We start from the raw sequence: 23,122 nt of genomic DNA, 5'->3' as shown, positions 1-23,122 counted from the left end.
TATAATCTGGAGAGATAAACACATTGTTATTTATATTAGTTACACAAATAATGCATTTCATATTTTAACCATCTCAGTAAACAAGCACTCAAACTAATTTATTGCTGTCATGTGAAAGCTAAAATCTGTCTGATCAAAAGTGATCTGACACTATACGTCTAGGTTGTACAGTTTCCAAGATATACAAAGTTGTTTGTAAAACTTTATAGAAAAAATGTCAATTTGTGTCTGCATTCATTATAATACTTATATTACAATATTCATGCAAAGAGTGACAGTTATCACCGAAGAGAAATAACTTTGCTGTTTTGTACCTTGTTTAAATCATCTACTATTCATGAGACACTTGCATGTACATGGCTTGGTTTTTTAACTTGATTTTGAAAAATGATCTGCAATGTAATAATGTACATAAGCTGCTAAGGTACAAAATTCCTCAGATCAGTGGTGTTATTGAGAAAATAAATACAATGTAAAACCTTGTGAAATTGAACAAACTTTATTCAGCCAAAAAGTTGTCTCAACTTTATAACACTTTCTAAACTAAGGAGCACATTTAAGACCAAGGGCAATTCTCATTAAGCTTGGCTGCTGTTCCAACGCTCTGCTATTCAGGATACCCCAGCCTGATTCCCAGCCTAACCTTCTATACTAAAAAACAACTTTTTTTTGAAGTTGCAACAACTGAGTCTGTGTTTATAAAGTACACAGACCTTTAAAATATTGCCTATCAATGTGAAAAGTGTAAGTTAACCGATTAAATCCCATTTAAATTGTTTTATTTTATGTCATATTTATAGCTGGCTTATTTATTTCAGGAAACAATAACGCACAAAATTACTCGCAGTTCATGTATGATTTGAATGTGAGCACTTCTTTTTTATACATTTTACAGGTTCAAAGTTTTTGGATGATGACATTTTTAACATATCTCTGAGGAAATGTAATTCTAAAATGCATCCCAATCCTGTTTTTAACATTTATGTTCATTCAGCTAGCATTCATCCTACATATATAAAAATTATGTTGTCAAGAAACAAGCTATTACTCTAACAGTGACTTTGAAGTACTTTGAAATGAAAAGTATAAGTTAACTGATTTGTTTGTACAAGAAGGTTATGATTCTACTTTTTAAATTATACATTTAAATCACAGTGTAGATGCCAAGAAAATTAAGAGAAATAAATGTGTAAATTGAAAGATCTTATATGGACAACCTGAAATAATTCTGAAAATTGATAATTCTCCTTGTTTGTTTAAAAACTGGAAATGGGCTTTTATCCACTGGTAGGTAGATAGGAAGGAAGAATTCCACTAATTCACTTATTTTGCAATGCTGACGTAAGTAATAAAACAGTTTTTTAGTATATTTTCAGAGTTGGCAGGTGTATTTTCTTTTTTTTTTTTTTTTTTTGTTTACTTTAGTCATTTACTTGGCTGGTTATCATTTATTGTTTTTATTGTCGGTGTCAGTGGCCATGGACCCTGAGAACCTGACAGAATTGTTAACATCTTCCCAGATCTGTATGCATGCTGTTTTGATTTCTCATGGGAATTTCATAACAAGCATTGAATGCTTTGTACTTACAGACCCTGTAAAGTACAATAAAATCTTACTATAACAGTAGATGCCCTTCTCTTCACTGTTGCAGTATTCTTTACCAAAGGAGATTCCCTGCCAAACTTCCAGCCAGTATACTAAAGCCTAACCATTTTATAGACATTGTATGTCATACGTATGCTCCCCATTCAAGGCATAGTGCATAAAGATGATAAATAGATATACAAAACTCAGAACTGAAAAACCCCAAGTGGAACAACAGTCCGAGGAATTCAGAAGGAACATGTGCATCCAGAAGGAAGAAAAAAGAAAAAGTACAGAGCAGAAGGGGGAGGAGGCAGGGAGCAAACACTGCAACAGTGAAGAGAAGGACATCCACAGTTATTGTAAGATTTTACACAAGTGTACCATGTCCTTCCATATCACTGCTGCCATATTCTTTACCAAAGGGAGAGTACAAAAGCTCAAGAGGAAACTTGGGCGGAGGAAGGTCCAGAAGAGCCCTCAAGAAACCCATGCAAGATAGCTCTGGCAATGCCAGCTCTTGCTCTGGAAACATCATGCAATTTGTGATGCTTAGTGAAACTATGAACAGAGGTCTAAGTAGCAGCTTCAATGATGGAATTGGTGTCTAGTCTTTAAAAAGCACTACAGAAAACCATAACTGTGGTAGAATGAGCCTTTACAGAGGCAGAAATACATTTTCCATGAAGGGGGTAACAGAAAAATGGTCTTAGAAATCCATGAAGATATAGTTTGTGTAGAAACAGCCAAACCTAGAGATCTGGGATGAAAGGAAATAAAAATATGCTCAGACTTGCAAATGACCTTAGTCTTATCTGAATAAATATCTGAAATCCAAGGCGTGAGCACTAGCAAATGGTGGAGAAAGGAAAAAGGAGGGCAAATTAATAACCACCTTAGGGATAAAAGAAGGATTAGTACAAACAGACATCATGACCCTAGAAAAACTAAAAAAAATTAGGAAAATCCACAACAGCCTGGAGTTCAGATACTCTTTTAGCTAAAGCAAGGGCCAAAAGAAGAACAGTCTTCCATGTACAATGTTGTAATGAAGCTAAAGCTGCAGGCTCAAAAGGAGCTGGAGTCAAATTTTCAGCTATAAAACTGGATCCAGGAAGGTGAAATTGACTTCCTAGGAGGCCTGATATGAAGGACACCTTTAAGAGGAGGAGTCAATGGCAGACAAGCAGAAATATTGAGATGTAAGCTTTAACAGAAGAATATGCTAACATAGCATAGAGCAGTTCACACAAAAAGACAGAAGCAAAGGGATTTCCACAGAAAGTGGATCCTGGTTACAAGCAAGGCACGAAACAGCAAATATCTTCCATTTGAACACACACGATTTCCTGGTAGTCGGTTTCCTGGCCTCTTGCACAATCCAAAGCATGTCCTCAGGAAAAAAGGTGCTTAAAAGGGATCAAAACCCTATCACCCACAATGTCAGCTGACGTTTGGACAAGTAAGGATGGATTAGAGACCCCTTGTCTTGTGTGAGTAGGTCCACCCTGTGAGGTAACTTGTGGCGACTGCCACTGGCTAGAAGAATAAGAAGGGCAATCCAATGCTGTCTGGGCCAAAAGGGAGTCACCAACAAGATTTTGGGGGAATCCTTCTCTATCTTGAATAGGACCCTTGGAATCAGAGGAAGGGGAGGGAAGACATAATGAAACATCTCCTTCCACAAAAAAGGTAGGGTATCTACCTTCCAAGCCAGTGGACTTGTGACTCTGGTGCAGGAAGTTGTCTGTTCAAAGGGGAGGCAAAACAAGCTACCTGAGGAGTACCCCATGGATGGACAAAATCCAGAAACACATCTCTGTGAAACATCCATTTGTGAGCTTGTGTACTGGACCTGCTCAGAGAGTCTGCCACTATATTTTGCTCTGAAGGAATGTATCCGACCTGAAGAGCCACTTGACACTGTACAGCTAGATCCCAAACTTGAAGAGCTAGTCTGCAAAGAAGGTAGTACCATGCCCCCCCTTGCCTGTTGATATATCGCATCCCTGTGGGATTGTTTGTGAAGATTTGGAGAGGTCCTGGATGAAAGAGGGAATGAAAGGCTTGAAAGGCATCATCTCCTTGATGCTGATGTGGTCTGACCTCTGCTGAGGAAGCCAGAGACCCTGGACCTTGAGGGAACTGAAAGAAGCTCCCCACCCCGTGTCTGAGGCATCTGAGAAAAGTTCCTGAGAGGAGACTGTGGACTGAAAAGGAAGTCCTGGGTTGAGAGACAGCTGATGAATCCACCACTGAAGCTCTAGTTTGAGGAATGGATGAAGAGGGACTAGAACATTTAGAGAGTGACAGTGTTGGAACAATACTGACTTTAAGAACCACTGTAGCTTTCCCATATGAATTCTGGCTAGAGATAGCATAGGAATTGTGCAGGTCATGAATTCTAGTGCCCTGAGAAATTCCCTGACTGTAAATGGAACCAGAGGAAAAAGGGATCGAAAAAGGTGATTAGAGAAAGAGCCTTAGGAGGAGGCAAGGAAGCCAGCATAGGAATGGTCTGGAGCCTGCAAGTGAGAAACACATGTTCCAGAGAAGGAACCAGGACTGATTTCTGTAAGTTATTGTAAATTCCAGGCATTGTAAGAGACAAACAGCATACTGGAGGTGCTGAAGCAAGATCTCAGGGGAAGATGTCTGAATAAGCAGGTTGTCCAGATAAGGACAATTTGGACCCCTCTCATCCTGCTAAAGGGCAACAACAGGAGCATTTGGTGAATACCCTTGGGCAGTAGAAAGGGCAAAAAAGAGAAATGAAAATGCAAGGAAGAGATAGAGAAATGCGAAACCTTTCTGAAAAGGGGAAGAACTGGGATGTGAATATAAACATCCTTGAGATCCAGGGAGACCAAGAAAGCCTGGGGAAGAAGAGGAGGAAACAAGGTTTGAAGGGGTAACATCCAAAATGAAGGGACCTTCAGAAAGGAGTTGAGCCGAGAAAGGTCAGGAATGGGTTTCCAAGTGCCTTTCTTCCTAGGAACCAGAAATATTCTGGAATAAAACCTCTTCCCTCCTGGGAAGGGGACACAGCTTGAATGCTGCCTTGTGCCAAAAGGCACTGAAGTCATTCTGGGAAGAAGGGAAAATGCTCCTGAGGAGGTTGATGGATGCCTAGAAAGGGAGGAGGGGATTTCCATACCATGAAATGTCCCTGACAGATGATGGACAGAACCCAACAGTCTTGTGTAACCCTTAACCAATTGGGAAGGGACAGGGAAAGACAAAAGAATAGGGGAACCTCACTCAAGAACAGGGGAAGGAAACCGTCAGATAGAACTTGTTTTGTCTTGAAAAGGAGGTTTCTGAGAAGTAGGATTCTGAGAAGACTCACCAGGAGGAACCCACCTAGAACCCTTCTTACCTTTGGGAGGATGGAGAGGATGTCTGTGAATAAAGGCAATTTGGATGGATAATTCCTGCTGAACTTAGAGAAGGGAGACACAAAAATATGCTTCAATTCCTGCAAGGCCTTAACTTTATCCTGAAGAGACTTAAAAAGCTCAGCAGCAGCAAAACCAAACAGGTTCTTATTGTCAAGAGGAGCATCCAACTGTTTAGACTTAGTATCATCAGACAAAGGCTGGAGATGAAGCCGAGTAACTTCTCAAAGCAGAACCAAAAGGAGCAGCCCTAGAGGAGGCATCAGCTACATCATAATTACATTTAAAAGAGATGTGCGCTACCTGAGATGTAAAGCTTAGTAAAGAGGGGCCAATTCAGAATCAGGGAGGTCTGAAATAGCCTAGGAAGCCTGAGAAAGGAGGGCTAAAACATACCTGGTTATAAGGGTCTAGGAATTAACAGCCCAAAAAGGCCAAGGTGGCAGTAGTATATACCCCTTTTACCTAGCTGTTCCATAGCTCTACTATCCTTGTTTGAAGAAATAGTTCGGTAGAAGGCAAAAGTTTACAGGGTTTGTCAGAAGAGACAGACACTACAGAAGGGTCAGCAGAAGGACATCTGTAAAGTAATTTATACTCATCAGGTACCTTGTAAAATCTATCAAGTTTCTTAGGGGCTGGGGTTTGGGAATCTGGGGCCACAGAGGCTGCTCAAAAAGCATCCATTAGTGAAGTCAAGACTGGAAGTACAGCAGAGGGCTTAGGGGACTCCATCTTGGGGCGTTGACATTTGATGATGTTTGCTGATGACTTCAAACTCAAGACTGCCATAATACCTCTTTTGAATGACTGACCTGAGAGAAATCCCATTTAAAATATTCTATCATATAAGAAATAGTATCCCCAATGGAGAGTTCTTCCAAAGGAGAATCAGGGCTAATAGAATCCTCTGCTTCAGAGCCATAATTCAAAGGAGAAGGTATCAGAGAGGAATATGCAAAGACTCTTCCCCAGAATCCAAATCCTCTTCAGAGGAATCCTGCCCCCCTGGGCCTCTTGAGTAGGGTAGATGATCAAGGGTGAGTAAGGGCAGAAACTCCTTGGGGAGACTTTCAGGCCATCAATGTATTAAATAACCCCTAGGTAAAATTGTGCCATTCATGTCGAGGATCTTCAGCAGGGGAAACATGCTTGTTTTTTTGTTTTTTTTCTTTTAAGGGACGTCTGCTCTAAATGCCCTAGGAGGTTCAGACCCTTGCCTACACTCAACCAAGGTAGTAGGACTCTCTTCCCAAACACATATTTGCAGTATGCCCCTCAGTCCCTCTGAAATAATCAGCTGATGTTCCCCCTCAACATCCAGAACAGATGTCTGTAGAGCTTTTGAGGACATGCAAGAAGTTGGATCCACACCAGTCTCTGTCAGGGTCGTGGCAGAGGAATCCAACACAATAACTGCACAATCTTCTGGACTTTCACCAGCCTTGAGAGACTTCCAGAGGAGGTGGGACAACAGCCAAATTAGACCTGAGTTTCTTGGCAGGCATTTGATCTTCAAGATGGGAAGATTCCATCATAACATCCTGCACCAACAATTTAAGACATTGGTTCTCCAAGTAAATGGACAAGGAGGACAGATGACTATGTAGGGTCTTAGGGACAAACGCTTGTCAGATGGGACACTGCATATGGTCGTGGGATGCACCCAAACAGAAGAGACACTGCTAGTGACGATCCTTATGGGGAATCTGCCTCCCACACTAACATTTTCCCTTTCTAGATGACATGTAAACTGACACAAATTAATGAAGAGAAAAAGATAAGAAGAGTCTCCAACAGGGCACTTATCTAAACCATGGCTTGGTAAGCAGTACAGGAGGAGGAGTCTACAGATGTTCAACCTGGAAGCAAAGACGTTCTGAGGTTTATACATCTGTACACCACCTATGTGCCCTACGCCTTGATCAGGGAGCATACACATGATGTACAAGGTCTATAAAATCATTAGGCTTTGGTATTCTAGCTGGACATTGGGCTACCCTTGGCAAAGAATCCCCTTTAGTAAACAACACTGCAACAGTGAAATGGAAGGACATCTAATGCAAGTACACTAGGCTGTACTAATAAAGTCTTAAGTTTTATTCCCCCTTAAGCCAGTTAAACCATTTTGAAATAGTACTGATAACAGTTTTACAAACAAAGCAGAAACCAAAGGTCTATGGCTGATGATGTTTGCTGATGAGTGCAAACTCGGAGCTGCCATAAATACCCTAGATAACCTATTTATTCTCCAGGAAGGACTAACTCATGCTAACAACTGGTGCTCAGAACATAGCCTCAGACTAAATACCAAAAAACGCAGCATTGTGTCCTTTGGCAAACCAGGGTTATCCTACCACTATCACACAGGTGACACCCCGCTAAAAATTGGCTCAGTAATTATGCCACTTTCATTGACAGTGAACTATCCTTTGACCATTATTTTACCACTGCTATTAGGAAATCCTTTTGTATAACCAGACTAACCAGCAAGGGCATATGTTCCAGATCTATGGAAGTTATTATTTGCCTCTACTCCACCCTTATCAGACCAATGACAGAATATATTGCTCCCTTTGTTATATACCTGGCTAGGCATAAGGATAAGCTCAAGAAAGTGCAGAGTTTCCTTAGCAAATATATCAGTCCTCTTTGATTTACCCCAAATGCCTTAAAGTGCTTCTGTTCTTTTCCATTTCCTACTGAATGTTGAGAGGACATTCCCACCTTGCTTACAGAATCTCAAAAGTACTAGTCCTTTGTAAGATCCTGCATATCCGCAAAACTAATACCACCCTAAACACCTACTCAAGAGACCTAAACTTCTAGAGAAATATAAAAAGGACATATGGGTGAGTTAGCTAACTTTCACATAGAATAACTCTTTTATGGAAGACTCCCCTTAGAGGTTAAGCATAGTAGCTGTGACCCATTTTAGGTGTAACCTGGATGACTCACTGGTCAGTTGTAAGTACACTCCAGGAGTGGCCACATCTAGTTTATATGGAAAGGAGATGAAACCAGGTTAGGGTCTGGCATTAATTCATGTCTTAATAAAGGGGTAGGATCATTGGATAGGCTATAAATGGTCTACTGGATTTGCAGCCTAGTAAAGACCGGGTCTATATCAGATGAACGAAAAATCCGTTCATCGAATGCGTAATGATCGAAACGTCACTGAAATCAAAATCGGTATTGTGGGGGGCTGCGCCCTCCATACTCCCTGCTAAATATATATTCTAACTCCGAGATTGCACTACAGTGAGGAAAGGCCAAATACCCTAAACCTCACTGTACTGCGACCCCTTAATACTGTTTTCGATTTCCGTGAAGCTCCGATCTTTACGCATTCGATGAACGGATTTTTTGTTCATCTGATATAGACCCATAAAGACCTAACAGAAATGCCTAAAAAGCAGACAAGTGCTGTAAAGGAAAAATTTTTTCTAAGTTTCAAATGGCATTAACTCTGATAGCTCACATTATAAAAAACATACACGTTTTTGATAAAGTGGATTATAAACTTTTTTTTGTCCAAACACAAAATAATCCCAGGTAGTCTGAAAACTGAAATTAAAACACTGAAGAACGATTTTACTTGTGACATGGGTTTTATGGCGTATAAATTTAAATTGTAAAAATAACCATTTTTTTTTTTTTTTTTTTTTTTTTTTTTTTTATGATGGCACTCTCAGAAAAACTAGAGAACAAAACAGGAAGATAAAAAATGGTCAGAGATAAAAAATAGATTATGATCAAAAAACAGTGTGCACGAATATATTTTTTCATCTATCAATCAGTGTAATCCATCCATCCTCAACCCCTTTTCCCATTTGGCACAAGGGGTCAGGGTGTCACTTCCGCACTGACAATCATCTCGAGCCAAGGTTTAAACAGCCGGGTGGCTAGTCCTGCCATGGTAGTTCATTCACACCAATCACTCACGCAAACACTTTCACCTATGGGCAATTTAGAGCGCCCAATCCACCTACTGCATATCTTTTGAATGTGGGAGGAAACTGGAGCACCTGGAGGAAACCCATGTGACCGCAGGGAGGACATGCAGACTCCGCACAGAAGGCACCCCAGCCAAGAATCAAACCAGAGAACCTCTTGCTGTAGTACTTCAAATAAGGAAACTTAAGGATTTTTTTTCCTTTACCTAGTGTCACCCAGTAGTATCAGGAAGTGAGCTGTTTTCTACAATTGGCAGAACTGATGAAGTATGTTTTTTCCAACAGGTCTATCATGAGAAATAGGCCAATCAGGCAGCAGAACACTAGGAAGGGAAGATGTTATTAGTCTCTGTTAAAGAACAATATAAGATATCCAAGTTCTGTTCCTTTTACCAGTAAGCACTTTAAGATAACTGAACAGCATACCTCTCAGTTGTCCAGATTTTCACAGAACATCTAGATTTTTGCCTCGTATTTTTGGTCTGTTCCTCATAAAATTTGTGGTTTTCTGGATTTTTTGTAGCAAATCAGTAAGAGATGAATTCGACAGACACTTGAGTTTCAGACTTCATATCCTTCTGAAAAATGCATGCTAATGCAAAACCTTTTATTCTAGCAACTATCAAAGTTTATGTGTGCAATATTTAAAATGTGCCCCCCCCCCCCCCCATTATTTTTGGCTTCTTCCAGATTTTTTGTGCTAAGAGGTTTAGAGGTATGCTGAAGAGTAGCTTTTATTTTGATCCAACTAAGTGTGTTAATCTCTTAAAAGTCTTATTGACTTTAACCAACCAAAAACTGGAACTGGAAGTGAAGCAAAAGAACCTCTTCCAAAATTGGTTTTAAACGTTTTAATCCACAGTAAAACACAGTAAGCCACGCAAAAAAATACACAATGAACGCCTTCTCACTCAGCGTTTTCGTCACTACTGGACTTCATCAGATGTTGAAACAAAACAATAGTTCCTAGTTACCCTTTTATATATTATTTAAAATCAACCAACCAATCTATTACAAGCCTTCATTACATACTAATTAGTTACTCATTTATTATTCACAAAAATAAATAATTCTAAAAAACACACAATTGTTTTATTAAATAATCCTAAAACCTTTTTTAAAAAATCCTTTTAACTTGTTTGAATATTTAAATAAATATATTTATAAAATTGCTTTTTAAAAAATGAATAGGAAAAAATAGATAGATAAGAAATACATATATATATTCCTTCATTGTAAACCTATATATTCTATACAACTGTGGTGCCACCTCCTGGTTACTTTTTTTGTTACACCTTTTCCTTCATATTTTTTCAGCTCTTATTTTCAAAAGAGGCTGAATGGATATATGATCATTTAAGCCAGGTTTTCTGTTGGCTTCTAAGGCTATCTGCCACCACATTTCTCTATAGGATATAAGTTCTTCCAAGGGACCCCTCTCTTATTACCAATTATTTGGTCCAACACAAAGAATTTAAATTTGGACCCTGCACAAACCCTAGAATGTCTAAAAATGGCATTGGTTTCTTTTTCTTTTTTAACATCGTACATATGTTCGTATATTCTTCTTTTAAGTGACCTTTCCGTCTTCCCTACATAGAAAGACGGGCATGCCATACATATAGCTAAATATACCAACCCCCTTGATTCACAGTTGTAATATGCCTTACTTTTTAACCATCTTTTTCTCCCTTCCAGGAAAACTTTTCCTTTATCCAAAATGTTATCACATTGCATGCACCTGCCACATTTAAAGGTGCCTGTTTTTACCCTACCTTGTATGTCTTTTTTCCCCCTGTTATCTATGTTGTTTTCCAACCATCCTTTTATACTAATAGTATTTTTGAATATAACTTTGGGCATTTGGGTAGAAATACATTCTAAATCCGTAAAATTCTTAAATCTCTCCCATTCCCTATAAAATAGTGTTTTCACCTCCTTATTTAATGTGTTGTATTCAATAACAAGTGACTGCTGAAAATTTTCTTCTTCCTTATCTTCTATCACTTTTACTTCCTTGTATGACCCTGTTATGGGTTTAAATCTTTCCCTTCTACCTTTTTCAACCTCTGTTCTCAATTTTTGAATTAACATAAGTAGGTTTCCTATAGACACTAGTTTGGAAAGTTTTATTTTCCAAAGTTATTTCCACGTCTAGGTATGAAATACTAGTCTTCCTTTCTACACTTTGATAGTGCCCACCCTCTATATTGTAAAAAGAATTTAGTAAAAGGGCAATTTGTAAGAGGGTCGAGGATGACCAGTAAAGATGACAAATTCTTTAACGAATGTGATTTGTTACACAAAATGTTTCTCGAAAGGGGTTATCCAAATGATTTTGTTCAAAAATTGAGAACAGAGGTTGAAAAAGGTAGAAGGGAAAGATTTAAACCCATAACAGGGTCATACAAGGAAGTAAAAGTGATAGAAGATAAGGAAGAAGAAAATTTTCAGCAGTCACTTGTTATTGAATACAACACATTAAATAAGGAGGTGAAAACACTATTTTATAGGGAATGAGAGAGATTTAAGAATTTTACGGATTTAGAATGTATTTCTACCTAAATGCCCAAAGTTATATTCAAAAATACTATTAGTATAAAAGGATGGTTGGAAAACAACATAGATAACAGGGGGAAAAAGACATACAAGGTAGGGTAAAAACAGGCACCTTTAAATGTGGCAGGTGCATGCAATGTGATAACATTTTGGATAAAGGAAAAGTTTTCCTGGAAGGGAGAAAAAGATGGTTAAAAAGTAAGGCATATTACAACTGTGAATCAAGGGGGTTGGTATATTTAGCTATATGTATGGCATGCCCGTCTTTCTATGTAGGGAAGACGGAAAGGTCACTTAAAAGAAGAATATACGAACATATGTACGATGTTAAAAAAGAAAAAGAAACCAATGCCATTTTTAGACATTTTAGGGTTTGTGCAGGGTCCAAATTTAAATTCTTTGTGTTGGACCAAATAATTGGTAATAAGAGAGGGGGTCCCTTGGAAGAACTTATATCCTATAGAGAAATGTGGTGGCAGATAGCCTTAGAAGCCAACAGAAAACCTGGCTTAAATGATCATATATCCATTCAGCCTCTTTTGAAAATAAGAGCTGAAAAAATATGAAGGAAAAGGTGTAACATAAAAAGTAACCAGGAGGTGGCACCACAGTTGTATAGAATATATAGGTTTACAATGAAGGAATATATATATGTATTTCTTATCTATCTATTTTTTTCCTATTCATTTTTTAAAAAGCAATTTTATAAATATATTTATTTAAATATTCAAACAAGTTAAAAGGATTTTTTAAAAAAGGTTTTAGGATTATTTAATAAAACAATTGTGTGTTTTTTAGAATTATTTATTTTTATGAATAATAAATGAGTAACTAATTAGTATGTAATGAAGGCTTGTAATAGATTGGTTGATTGATTTTAAATAATATATAAAAGGGTAACTAGGAACTGTTGTTTTGTTTCAGCATCTGATGAAGTCCAGTAGTGACGAAAACGCTGAGTGAGAAGGCGTTCATTGTGTATTTTTTTGCATGGCTTACTGTGTTTTACTGTGGATTAAAACGTTTAAAACCAATTTTGGAAGAGGTTCTTTTGCTTCACTTCCAGTTCCAGTTTTTGGTTGGTTGGTGATTTGTGGTGGTTGGCAGACACCGGTTTGGCGTATTTTTCTTGGTTCAGTTCTTTTGCCATGGAAATGGAAGGGAAGGAGAGGAACGGAGGTCCAGAAGATGTTGGCCAATCCAAAAGGCTTATCGGACAACTTACACAGCTGGTAGACCTCCTTACTCCACTGTGCGAGACTTTGATCAGGAAGGAAGCAGAGGGGACAAGTAAGCGGTGTGCACGCGACGAGAAAGAAGCATATGGAAATAAGAGCAAACGTAAAAGGGAACTACCTGGCGCTGAAGGAGCGTTTGAAGAAGGGGATGAACCGAATGGTAGCCGCTTCAATGGGGTAGATGAATTCAACAATAGTCGCTTTAATCCTGCAGACACACCAGCAATATTTGTGGACAATGGGGAGATTCCAGGTCAAAGTTTTGACAAACAGCCGTGTCAAAGACAACGGAGTGGCACAGGTACTGTTAATTCTGAAAAAACACTGGACATGAAAGATTGGCTAAAAATGCAATATTCCTTCAGTTCTAATGTTACCAAACAGAACGAAAATAATTCTAATGACTATAATGATCCTTACAGTAAAAAACTGAGTAATTTGTATAAACTTATGCACAAGTATAAAAGTATTATGATTGAAAACGGATATCTCAATGAATGTTTAATGCGTGATATTGTCCCTAAGGGGCTAAGAACATGGAAATATCCCAATAATGTGCAGATAGGGTCAGAATTTCATAAGGACTTATTACTAGTGTTTAATAAATGTGGGTTAGATATTGTTAAGTTAATAATAAGGGAAAACAACAGGAACTTAGAAAGCCTTCAAATGCAGATAGAAATTTTAGATAAACACATTAAAGATGATTTGATGTTCCAAATCAAGGAAGAGAGACAGGAATATTTTAAAATTAAGGATGAAATAGATGATAAATGTAAACCTTTAGTGAATAGAAAAATGGACAAACTGAGGAGGGACATCCAGGAATACAATAATGAAATGAGCTACCCTAAACCGACGGGTTATAGATATCAGTATGAGTATTATAAACCATATAATAACAACAACAAACACAACAAAACATGGGAAAAGTATAAAAATTATGGTGAAAATGAGGAATGGATGGGAAATGAATATGATTTAGAATTTCCCCCATTAGAAAGGCCAGGAAGTGAAGAATGGCAGGAAAAAAGACATCAAGGAAATTTTCAATAGCGGGGAAGGAGGGAAATACAGACAATTTTAAACCCCACCCATTAGAAGACACATCCACTCATCATGTGATAGAGGATACAATGGCAAGTAATATTGAGGAAGAAGGGAATAAATTTACCCTGGGAGGGTTTGCTATTTATAATTTTAGCAACCTGGTATTAAATGTACAGCATTTCAAATTAATGGAAAAGGGCTTTAAATTTATACCCTTAGTTAAGGGGAATACTACACAAACCCTAATTGATATGAAGCTTTTTATTAGAAAAATGAATTTACAGTTGTTGTTTCATAGTGAAGGTATAGGTCAAGAAGTAAGAAGAAATAGAAATATTATCAATGAAAATAAATTAATTAAAAAATCGACATTTAACCCTGTTATACACACCCAGTTGAAAAATTTTGAAAACAATATGGAAAGGGAAATTAGAAGAAAAAAGAGAAATTTGAGGGATAGACAAATTCCCTACAACCTCCCACCCAATGAACATTTAGCTTTGGAGGAACTAAAAGCTAATAAAAATATCAGAGTTATGAAACCTGATAAGGGGGTGGGGTGGTTGTGATGGATGTGATATTATCTGAAGGTAAAATGAATGAAATATTAAGAAATGAAAAGAAATACAGTGTGGTATCCAGGAATGAGATTAATATGGCCTATTACAGAATAGATAATATCCTGGAAGACATGATGAATGAGGAACTTATTGATTGTAAAACCTTTACCTACCTGAAAAACCAAACCCAAAATACCGGTTGTATTCGGTATACCGAAAATCCATAAAAACAGCTTGGACCCACCCCTGAGACCTATTGTTTCAGCCGGTGGGTCGAAAACAAATTCCCTAGCAAAATATGTGGATGTTAAAACCAAACATATTTGGATCACCAAGGGGACAATCCTGAGGGATTCATGGGATTTATTGACCATTTTGAACCCCGAAATGTATCATGAGGAATTAATTTTCGTGACTATAGACATAGTGGACCTATTTGGTTCGATACCCTACGAAGAAGGTAATATGATGTTTGAGGAAGAAATATTTGCAGACAACAAACTTACCCATGGAGAAAAGGTAGTGTGCACAGGATTGATGGACCTAGTATTGAAAAACAATTTTTTTCTATTCAATGGCGAATATTTTAGACAGCTACAAGGGGTAGCTATGGGTGCTGCCTGTGCACCTACCTTTGTGAACTTGGTTCTATCAAACTGGGAAAGCAAACACATATTGGGGTCTAAATACGAGAAGTATTGGACACTATATAAGAGGTTCCTCGATGACATTATAATATTTTGGACAGGGGGTATTGATATTCTAGAAGAATTTATTAAATATATGGAGGAAACTTCAGTTTTTTTGAAATTTACTTATAATTATTCCAAGACTAGTATTTCATACCTAGACGTGGAAATAACTTTGGAAAATAAAACTTTCCAAACTAGTGTCTATAGGAAACCTACTTATGTTAATTCCTTTCTACACTTTGATAGTGCCCACCCTCTATATTGTAAAAAGAATTTAGTAAAAGGGCAATTTGTAAGAGGGTCGAGGATGACCAGTAAAGATGACAAATTCTTTAACGAATGTGATTTGTTACACAAAATGTTTCTCGAAAGGGGTTATCCAAATGATTTAAAATTGAGAACAGAGGTTGAAAAAGGTAGAAGGGAAAGATTTAAACCCATAACAGGGTCATACAAGGAAGTAAAAGTGATAGAAGATAAGGAAGAAGAAAATTTTCAGCAGTCACTTGTTATTGAATACAACACATTAAATAAGGAGGTGAAAACACTATTTTATAGGGAATGGGAGAGATTTAAGAATTTTACGGATTTAGAATGTATTTCTACCCAAATGCCCAAAGTTATATTCAAAAATACTATTAGTATAAAAGGATGGTTGGAAAACAACATAGATAACAGGGGGAAAAAAGACATACAAGGTAGGGTAAAACAGGCACCTTTAAATGTGGCAGGTGCATGCAATGTGATAACATTTTGGATAAAGGAAAAGTTTTCCTGGAAGGGAGAAAAGATGGTTAAAAAGTAAGGCATATTACAACTGTGAATCAAGGGGGTTGGTATATTTAGCTATATGTATGGCATGCCCGTCTTTCTATGTAGGGAAGACGGAAAGGTCACTTAAAAGAAGAATATACGAACATATGCACGATGTTAAAAAAGAAAAAGAAACCAATGCCATTTTTAGACATTCTAGGGTTTGTGCAGGGTCCAAATTTAAATTCTTTGTGTTGGACCAAATAATTGGTAATAAGAGAGGGGGTCCCTTGGAAGAACTTATATCCTATAGAGAAATGTGGTGGCAGATAGCCTTAGAAGCCAACAGAAAACCTGGCTTAAATGATCATATATCCATTCAGCCTCTTTTGAAAATAAGAGCTGAAAAAATATGAAGGAAAAGGTGTAACAAAAAAAGTAACCAGGAGGTGGCACCACAGTTGTATAGAATATATAGGTTTACAATGAAGGAATATATATATGTATTTCTTATCTATCTATTTTTTCCTATTCATTTTTTAAAAGGCAATTTTATAAATATATTTATTTAAATATTCAAACAAGTTAAAAGGATTTTTTAAAAAAGGTTTTAGGATTATTTAATAAAACAATTGTGTGTTTTTTAGAATTATTTATTTTTATGAATAATAAATGAGTAACTAATTAGTATGTAATGAAGGCTTGTAATAGATTGGTTGATTGATTTTAAATAATATATAAAAGGGTAACTAGGAACTGTTGTTTTGTTTCAGCATCTGATGAAGTCCAGTAGTGACGAAAACGCTGAGTGAGAAGGCGTTCATTGTGTATTTTTTTGCGTGGCTTACTGTGTTTTACTGTGGATTAAAACGTTTAAAACCAATTTTGGAAGAGGTTCTTTTGCTTCACTTTCAGTTCCAGTTTTTGGTTGGTTGGTGATTTGTGGTGGTTGGCAGAAACCGGTTTGGCGTATTTTTCTTATTGACTTTAACTCATATGCAAGAAAATGTATTCTTTTATTTCTTTTGAGCAATTGCAATACAAAAAAAAATCACTGACATAAACTCGTACTGTCTTTTGAGAATGTGTGAAATGGGTGTTCAACAGCCATTGAATATGGCTCTGTTCCACTGCAAATTTAATTTGTGTAACTATAAATATAAAACATTAATGGAGTTAAGTGCGATAAGAAAAATTAGATAGATGGAAGTTGTCGGGGGAATGATTTGGTATTTATGGATACAGTCAGTTACAGAAATAGTGTTGCTGGCTAATGGTATACATGACAAAATGGAATGCCTCAACCTCCAGAGGGCAAACTCAAGGACAAAGCCCCAGAAAACTGGGCACATTGTGCTAAAACCATATACACAAAGTTAACATAAATGATAAGTTTCATAATTGAGATAGTCAGAGTTACAAAGACAAGCATTACTGCACCAAACATATTTTCCCTTACAACACAAAAAACAAAATACACCTATCTACGTGAAAATACTCATCAAAAAATGTTCTACATAGAAACTGCTTTCAATCAAAAATGCTCTGGTAACCATACTAGCAAGAGAGATTTATTAGTTTCTCATATAACATAAGTTAAAAAGAATCATTCAGCTGCTACTTACAACTTTTACATGGTACTTAAAGCAAACTCCATCGTGAAACTCCAAAACTCGGTCTGGGGCAGAAGGCAAGAAGGGCAATTAGTGATCTAAACTGGAGATTTTTTCAGTCTTTCTTTGTGTACTACCATAACCAAAATAATGTGCTACAGTATGGGCACCAGTGTGGTCAGTTTTGATAGGTTTATATTTGGTTCTTCAAAATAGACCCTTATTTTATATATACATATTTAATATAATGTGGTTGTTCGTAAAAATGATTCTTGTTTCCAAAACCATTTAGCTGTTCAAAATAAAAATTTGCCATCGTTTCCCCTACAACCTCTAAAGTGATATGTGAAATTGCATTTATCTCCTTAGGCAAGTTTCACATATGTCACATCTGCTTGGTATATATCCTCAAACAATCAGAAAGAATTTAAAATTAAAATCCAAAACAAGGAAAAATGTTAGCTAAATAAAAACAGAACTGTTGTACGTCAGCTGAGTGATGAGCATTCTTATTAATACTGTAGTTACTTGTCACTTATTTTAGCAGTACCCAAGACAGTAAAAACAAAAAGTGCACATACAGAAATTTTGTCAACTGTTTAATAATGTAACCTGACAGCAGCCATATGAATTATACTTCATTTGTCAAGGCACTGTAAAGTTTTGTCACCCAGTAAAGAAACATCCAGACATATGAGGATAACTCAGGTGTAACAATGGCAGTCTGTAAATGTCTCATCAAGCATTTTTTTCTGGATCAGAAGTCATAAAATCATTATGTAATGCTAACCAAGTTCCAAGAACTGCATATGGTTCTTATCTGCTGTTTGGAAATTCTAAAGTCAGGGTGCTCTGGGTTTAAGACATATGAAATATATAATTTATAACAAAGATACCGTCAAACAATTTCATGGAATCTCTGCCCTTAACTAGCTGTAAGAATATATATTTGGCTTGAAAATGAAAAACACAGCTGCAGAACGACATGCATTTCATCAATAATCTACATAGTCAGGAAAAACAATCTCTAGCCCCCTGTATTGTCAGACACACAGCTATAGCATTATCATAATCTTAACAATGCATTTTCTTTAAGTAATTGTTACAAAGCAAGATATATGGAGCTTGCATAACCAAATTCCCACCTCATGCAACACCAACCATCCCTGGATATTTATATTACTCTATTTCTACAAGAAACAAACTGTGGGTTTTGAAAAAGTGGCCAAGTGATCCACACACTTGACACTCTACACAAACAGTTGTTCAAAATCTTCTGTGCAAGTGGAGATAACTGCACTGCACCAGGGGCAAGGATGACCACTGTGAAATAACTAGCCCTTTACTTACCAGTTACAATACTAGCACAAGCAATTGGCACTGTGTGAAAAAATAAGTTTCAGTTTGTTTACTACTATCACATAGACACAGACAGTATATCAATTACTACGTATCCTTGTGAACAGAAGGAATAAATACACTAATTAGGCTAAGTGTTTTACAATAAATAGTAACTATAAATATCCATCACCAATGTATTTCCATATACAAAATAAAGAACCACTGGGATGGGGCAGTACCATATACTAACAATGACGGAAACCCCCATAAATAGTATGTTGATGATTTCTACTCCTTACCTGCAAGGAAGCAGGCAGGCAGTTCTCTTCTATGACCATCAAGCTGCAAGCAGTGTGAACTGCTGTCAGTGACTGCCTAATAGACTTTATCTACTTCTTAACAAGATAAGCCCAATGGGCTACGAGTCCCTTTTCTGGGTTAATCCGTGAGCACTGTCTGGTTAATTGACCTGCCTCCTGCTTTAGAAGCAAGTAGTAGTCAACAAAAAACAGAAAAAACAACAGGCCAAAAAAGAGCCATAAGATGACAGGGTGGATTACTTAGGATAAGGAAGAAATTATGGATTGTTACTATTATGCAAGAATCCTGGAATTTCCTGACAGAAGATACTCAGAAAGATTAAGAGAGAATTTTGAGGAAAGAAAATTACCTGCACAAGAAAAACTGCCAAAGCTTCAAATGTAAAATTGTGTTCTTTAATACAACGGATCCATGAAAAACATTGCATAGACAAATGTTTGGGTGGCTGGAAAAATAAGTGAAAGAACAAAACTTAGATATTTTTGAAAGGGGTAAAAAAAAACATGGACATGGGAAAGAAACATATATCTGATATGGTGCAATATTTATGCAAAGGGGAAAGATTAATATAAAAAAGTAACTCCAAAGATATCTGAAGAGAAATACAGGCAAAGACATCCAGATATGGAAAATTTCACAATATAAAAACATAAGAAAACAAAGAGGAAATGCAGAGCTGAAGATTAGTAAAGCAGAGGTTAAACAAATAGAAACTTAAAGTTAATGTCACAGCATGATAGAATAATGTGTCCTCAAACTAAGAAGAAACAGGTGGAGCAGCATACATCTATAGACTTGCCACATGGTGTTGCTCTTAAGCCTTCAGTAGGAAACCAGCACAAAAGTTCAGCTGAAGTTGCACAGTAAGGAAAAGAACAGAAGACAGTGGAAATTCTGATGCAGGCAATGTTGTGGAGTGATGGGCCATTGAGTTCCCATAGCAAGGAGCTGCAGGTAACGCAGGATGCATCTGAAGACGATAAGTCACAGGAAGATGTTCTGGAACTTTCTGTAGAATACCCACAAGAAACAGTAAAGAATGTGCTTTCACAGTTTAGAAGAAACAATCTAAGGTAAGGGCTACTATATTTAACAGAAAAGGATAGACATATTAAGTTCAATAAAAGAAACAGATTACAGAAATTAATGGTGGAAGCCTGATAAAGCAGATGAATGCAGTAATCAAGACTATTAAGAGAAATTCAAGTGATATAACAGAGGTAAATAGGATACATTACTGTGCAACTAAATTAATACCAGATAAAATCTTACCACAAAAACAAACATCAATAAGGGGAAGAAAGTGAAGAAATGAAATGCCATCATGGAAGCATCAAAAAGAGAAAACTATAATGCAATTAAGACATCAAGTGTCACTGTTAGAAGAGTGTAGAAGAGGGAACAGATAAAGACACATAGAAAGACAGACATGGTAAAAGCAATGCACAGTTTCAAAACAGAACAGGATGTATCATACACTATTACAAATAATAAACTAAAGACGTTAGGACAGGCAGAAAAAACCTCAGAAGATATGCAGATAAAATATGAAGGAAAAGTACAAAACGAAGAATTCACTGATGATCCAAAAAGTTTCATAGATAACTGGGAAACAAAGCAAAAGGAATAGAAACACCACCAAAAAAGAAGAAATAGACACCTTTTGGTGAAATATTTATGCAGACCCCATGGAACTTAAAGATGCTGAATGGACAGAAAAATTAAAAGAAACATCAAGGAGTTCAAATGTACAAGATATGAAATGGGATGAAGTAGCAACCAGAGAAATTGAAAAAATTAAGAAAAACTCCTAAGTGAAAAACCCAAGGCCTAGATGCAGTACCTAACTTCTGGCTAAAAGTGTTAACATCTTTACACAAAGCTTTAGCCTCAGTAAGAATTACTTATATAAGCATACTGAACATACACCAACTTGGTTAACAATAGGAAAAATGATGCTCCTCCTTAAAAGTGAATCTGTAAGCCATTCTAAAAACTAAAAACAAGTAATCTCCGTGGTATCCCCGAAGTCTCAAAACAACCCACTAAAGTGTAGTGGGTCCAAAAACAAAACAGTGTAAGAAACTTCTCTGTGTGGAAGATTTTCAGTCCATATATTTCTAGTTAATCACTGTATATTAATCAGATCAGACAATAGTAGTAGAAGTAGTGAACGTAAACTCGTCTTAAGTCAAAACAAAAAGTAATAATAGAAAATATATAATTGTACAGCATTACTAAGTATTCAAAAGTAATCCAAGCAAGGCATGCAGTCTGTTTCTAGTCGAAAATCCTTTATTAAGTACACAGACAAGCGATCCAAGTAAAACAAAAATAGAGTAATAATTTCCTCACCAGCTTTCTAAATATATATATACTTTTTATCAGGCATGGGAGTGGTTTATTGTTCTGTAAAACAAAGTGTTATTGGTACACATGTTAAATTCACATCCCTTCCCCCATCAGTATGACATTCGAGCTGGTCCTGCCCTACTTAGTAGCTGTCATAATAATATATAACCCGTATGTACTTTAAATAAAATTATATAATGATGTGGTACCTCTTATTTAACCAAATTATTAAGTAGATTATTAAGTCTGTGATTTTATCCAAGACAATATACTACATGGCTGGAAATATATCAACCTTAGTTCATTTGGCAATCAAAAATGTATATAAATGTATACACATACATTTTGCATGTAAAAATCAATTTCTATTTTCATAACCTATTGTTAACCTATTTTCGTCCTTCTAGACTTCTTCAGGTCTGTGTACAAGAACCCTAGAAACCTATATAATTGTATAATTAATTAGTATTGTTATTACACATCATTTTGAATAAAGTGGAAAAAAAAACAGAAAAAAATAAAAATAAGAAAAAATGTATGTATGATGATGGAAACAAAATATACACTTAAATTTCAACTGATTTAAAATGGTATTTAAAACCAATTTGTAGAATAAAATAAAATAAAATACAATTAGTCATGTAAACAATGTGGCAATTTTCTAAGTTCCATTGCACTTTTAATTGAACAGGAGTAGTTTAGTCCAGGCTTCCTAAAAGAGTTTAGCTTTAATTGCCACATGAGTTCATGTTTCTCCAGAATATTCGGGATGTCTCCTTCAAGATCACCCATGTCTATGCGATCCAGGATCTGGAACTTAAAACCTGTGTGTCTTTTATGAAGAGAAAGGTGTTTGGCTAGTGCATTATTTTTACATCCAGAGCGGATTTCTGACAGATGACATGAAATCCTACGCTTGAGTTTATTTACAGTCTTGCCCACATAGAATGCATCACATTTGTTGCACTGTGCCCTGTAAATTACTTTTATAGTGTTACAGTTACCCCCTGCACTGGTTTTAATGATCTTCTTTAAATAAGGGCAATAAAAACTATCACTTTGCTGTAAAAATATACAAAATGTACAATTAGTTTCACATCTTTTAGTGCTTTTCTCACATGGTCTAGGTTTAAATTCAACAAAACTTCTAATGTTCCTGGCCTTCCTATAAACAAATGATGGGGCTTCACCTAAGATGTTAATCAGAAAAGGGTTTCCTGTGACGATGTCCCAGTTTTCTTCAATAATATTTTTGATATTGTGATAATCCAAAGTGTATGTCAGGATGCAGCTATTTTTGCATTTGTTATTCTCTGTGGAATTACTTAACATTTTTCTACTGGGGAGGTTGAGTGAAGGTGCTTCAGTCCTTTTCAGTTCTATAATGGGTTCCAGGATGTTTTTTAACATCTGACTTTCATAGCCTCTCACTAGAAAATCATTCTCTAAGTTGTTCAGGTTTCTCAAAAATGGTTCCATCTCTGTGGTAATTTGAGCTAATCTATAGCCTTGGGACTTCACTACATTATACTTGGTTTTTGTAGGATGTAGGCTTTTACTGTGGAGTAATAAGTTAACCCTCGTTGGTTTTCTGAAAAGATCAGTGGTGATTCTGTTATTGTTGGTGTCCTTGGAAATCTGCATATCTAAGAAAGTGGTTGAAGTACAGCTATGGGAAGAGGTAAACTTCAGGAAGGGGGTTGT

Source organism: Protopterus annectens, chromosome 15.part0 (assembly GCF_019279795.1).
Source record: "Protopterus annectens isolate FY-2018-M chromosome 15.part0, PAN1.0, whole genome shotgun sequence".
In the NCBI taxonomy this organism is placed as follows: Eukaryota; Metazoa; Chordata; order Ceratodontiformes; family Protopteridae; genus Protopterus; species Protopterus annectens.
This window is presented reverse-complemented; position numbering follows the sequence as displayed.